The sequence below is a fragment of the Bombus vosnesenskii genome, unplaced genomic scaffold (assembly GCF_011952255.1).
Source record: "Bombus vosnesenskii isolate JDL3184/JDL3185 unplaced genomic scaffold, Bvos_JDL3184-5_v1.1 scf7180000015118, whole genome shotgun sequence".
NCBI classification, from domain to species: Eukaryota; Metazoa; Arthropoda; class Insecta; order Hymenoptera; family Apidae; genus Bombus; species Bombus vosnesenskii.
In genome coordinates this window covers 16,164-20,526 of record NW_022883833.1, presented here as the reverse complement: position 1 = coordinate 20,526, position 4,363 = coordinate 16,164, and the positions used below count along the sequence as shown (strand labels likewise).

The following is a 4,363-nucleotide window of genomic DNA, read 5'->3' as shown; positions in this document are numbered from 1 at the left end:
ACGTATAAATGTTTCTTTTACTCGTAGTAAATTATTATTATTCTATTATACGTGTGTATACTACAGAAGGACCATACTAATAGGCACCAACAGCTTTCATCTAACATAATATTTTCATGGAATCTTATAATCATTTTCGCCTCATTGTCTCCGAATAAGTCGTATTTAACAACATTTCGAATTTCGATTTTTTGAAAAAGCCGCTCAATTTGATGCACAAATTTGACTTCGCAAATCGCCTTTTTGTACTCCCCGTACTGGCGAGAACGAAGATAAATGTTCGGCACTGAGCTACTGCTCAGTTGCTACGAGTTAATCCTCGTTTTGCTTCAAGTAAATGAAACGCTCTAATCTGTAAGACGTCCATAAGATTCGGTTGACGGTGGCTGTTTCGTGTTAATCGGTGTCTCAATTTTCTAATTTAATTATTGTGCTCGATTTAATGACATGGCGATCTGGTCCAAAAAAAAAAAAAAGTGACTCCTTTTTTTGCTTTGATATAACATTTTTATTTTTACGTATGAAATATGGCGAAGAAGTAGTGACCTCTCTTTTATCGATGTAATCATATTAGGGGAACGCAGTAAATGGCTTCTGCAATATCATGGAACTATTCGTATCCCTCGATTAATCAAGTTCCCCTAGGTCAGTGGTTCTCAATTCTTGAAGCGTTTATCGATTAAAAAATAGTTCTACATCTTCTTCGATTTTCTCCAAAGAATTTTCAAATTGAATATTTAAGACAACATTTAATGAATTCAAATTGAAACGCCTTATTTTATAAAGAGAAAGAATTCGTATTCTATATAGAATATATATTCCATGCAAAGTGTTCCAACAATTTTTAAACCTTTACAAATTTTCCATAACATACTAAAGGAATGTCAGTAATTTGTCATCTCAGTATGCCAATTTCCTTAAATTATGCCAATTGCCAATGTATGCCAATTTGTATAAAATTTAAATCCACCTTTTATTGGTAATCTAAAAATCATTACTTTCTTCAATAATATAGGAAATAATACCTTAAAAATTGCTCAAGAAATACGCAAAATGCGTCGAAGATAACCGAGCCAAAAAGATAATAAATAAATAAATAAAAAAGAAATAAATGAATTTAATAGTAAACACGTGGGTACTTGTTGAAATTTGCACCATTTGACGCGAGCAAACCGTTCGAAAGGAAAACACGTTCAGCCGCCAAAGCTGTGGAATTGAGATCACTTAATTCCGTTTGAATCCATCCATTCTCGTTTAATGGCCTATTTGTTTTCAATATCATATCATTTCCAAACATATCGTTCCTGAAAGGCGAAACAAAATGGCAAAACAAATGTACAAAGGTGTATATCAACGTAAGTGTACCTGTATGTCTATATTCGAGATTATTTATCTATTCAAGATAGCAAAGTAAAAATACTATATAGAGGATTTAATTAATGTGTGGATCAACGTATGTATCACTATATGTAACAATAATATTGACTGTATATGTACGTGTGTAATAAAAGATTTCCGGTTTACAATGTTTACGATACTGATATAAAAATACCATATAGAGGATTTAATTAACGTGTATATCTACGTATATATCATTATATGTAACAGTAACATTATGTGCATATGCGTATAATATTGGTTAAATGTTAAATGTTAATATTGGTTAAATGCGTTAAAGTGAAATGTTATTTACCTATTCAAGATAGCAAAGTAAACATACCATATAGAGGATTTACTACTGTTAACACTCTGTATTCTCGTATTCAAAGTATTTAACCAAATAATTTGGGAATCCAGCGGACGAGCTTGTATTTAATATGATTATATTTAATATAACAACTTTACTCAATATACGCGTAGGATTTTAAATGTCATGAGGGTCGCAGCGGACTCAATTTTAATGTACCTCGATATCTTAGCTTCTTATAATATCCTAATAAAATGTTATTTATCGATTACAATTGTCCTGTCGTATTTTATAGTGTTTGCTTTATAAATGTGAACTTTATTCAAAAAGAGGTCATCGATGATTATCCATTACAGGTTGTTAATAAACCTGAATTATGCACAAAGGAATTGCCGTTAATAACTTAAGATTCTCTGCCCGTCGTACAGGGTACATATAGTAATTATTCTCGACGATCGTAACGTTTAAGTCCAATTCGAGCTTATAGTCCCATGCGAGTTAAACAACGACAATAGTTTGAATTTCTATTTGTTCGTTTGTCGTCTGTTTATACCCGGAGCACCTGCTGTAAACCAATACAAAATTTATTAGATCTATAAATAACATATATAAAACTTATTAATTTATAATTAATATAAAATAGGAGAGCACGAAACTTCCTATTTGATGGATATGTTAAATCTTTGTAAAAAATACCATATCATTAGTATCATTTTAATCGTTCTAAAGGATTTAGCCGCATAAAGCTGTGACCCTTGGAAGAATCGATGTTCACGCGTAACAAATTGAAATTGTGCGAAGGTTCCGGTACGAACATCACAAGCCGAACATCGATACCAGGGGCACAGGCACATGTTCTGGGTTCATTATATGTTTATAAAGGGCTGACGATTCAGTGGATGATCCGGGTAAATTTAAATTGTAAATGAATGTATTGCTGGTTTCAAGTAAAAGCCTGGATAAGAGCGGATATGGTATGAGAGTCTGTCGTGGAAAGGGGAACAGGCCGCTTTTATTTGTAAAGTTTGAATCTCCTCGATATTGAAGATGTTGAAGCTGCAAGTATGTATTTCATTTTAATCCATTCGAGACCGAGATTTAATTGTAAGACGATACCTAGGTGTCGGTACGATCTGAATGTTTAGTTAGAATGATTCTGTGTTTTACTCTCTCCAGGGTATCCTTTTCATACTTTGATTTTAAATCGGTGACAATCTTAAATAGTATGCCTCATATTTTTAAAATATAAAATTATATACTATGTTATTCTATAATGTATTATGTACAGTCATATATATATATAATAATAATAATAATAATAATATATAATAATATAATAATAATATGTACAGTCATATATATATATATATATATATATATATATATAATAATTCTATATTGTAAAAAATATGAAATTAACATGATATATACATTACTACATAAGTTATATATAAAATATTTATATTATACCCTTGCCTACTGACTGATATGAATTTCTTTCGGTCTCGAATGCGTTAAAAGAGAGCGCAAAGAAGTCGAAATTACTTATTGTAATTAGTAAAACGACCTGAGAGGCAGACAGATACAAGAAAGAAGGAATATTATATTAGCGGCATTATCATGTTTTTGCTCTCTTTAAGTCTTTCATCGAGACAGACAATCTACAGGTATTAATCGACCAATTTCTCCAAGCTAATAACTTCGAATTGATGCTTATATATAAGAAGTGTTATGTGTTAATCTGTCTAAATGTTTAAAAGGTGTTATAAATTAAATGTTGTTAAACGATACGTAATTGCCTTTTGATCGTAAATTTTACTATCAAGGGGTCTTTTATGTATGCGTAATCGTTGTGAATTATAACAATTTATGTGATCGATATTAAAGGTGTTTAAAAGCATGTATTTTTTTCTATATTATTATTCTCCTATATTATTATCCTATATTATTATAGCATTCCTATATTATTATAATATCCAATTACATGTTGATACACAAGATATACAGATTATTATTTATAACGTTTTGGTTTTCTTAATTGAGTCATTCATTTAGTACAAATGATAAGAAATTAGTAATAATTCGCAAAAAAGGATATCGTAGTAGAAATATTATAAAAAAACATTTTCTGTTTTAGTGTAGAGTTACTCCTTCTTACAGACAGTGTCGTACAAATCTGTACGTCTCTGAGAAAATGTAGGTATCTGAGCCCTTACTTCCTCAACAACTTTTAGATCTGATAGAAAAAAGAAACATACGAAGTAATAAGTAATGCTTACTAATAAATTCAACAAATACAGAGGAAGATGGCTAAATCGATAAATTAACGAGACTAAAAATGAATTACATCATGGATCTCTCGCTTTTAATTTTAAGCTGTAAATTACCGATATCGGTGACTGCCATATTCTCTTGAGTTTCCAAATCGTAAAGAATCTTTCCCCAGGGATTTGTCAACTGTGTATGTCCCCATGCGACGTAACTTGCTTAAGGAACACGAGCCGGTGATATGCAGGCAACGTATAATTGATTATCATTCGCTCTGGAACGCTGAAGTAATGACCAGTGCAGTGGTCCTGTGGTCATATTGAATGCCGCTGGATATATCAGCATTTGGCAACCTAACCCAGAGAAGCAGGAAATATGAAGGCACCGAATACCAATTAACTTCGTAGT

The 4,363-nt window shown here is 31.3% G+C and overlaps 1 long non-coding RNA gene across 1 annotated transcript; it reads right to left on the bottom strand.

The window, feature by feature from the left end:
• Nucleotides 1–1,481: 1,481 nt before the first annotated feature.
• LOC117240973 lies at nt 1,482–4,115 on the bottom strand. Its single transcript, XR_004494846.1, has 2 exons — nt 4,075–4,115; nt 1,482–2,252 (listed from the first exon to the last, which is right to left on the bottom strand). It is a non-coding gene; the product is annotated as an uncharacterized LOC117240973 (long non-coding RNA).
• Nucleotides 4,116–4,363: the final 248 nt, after the last annotated feature.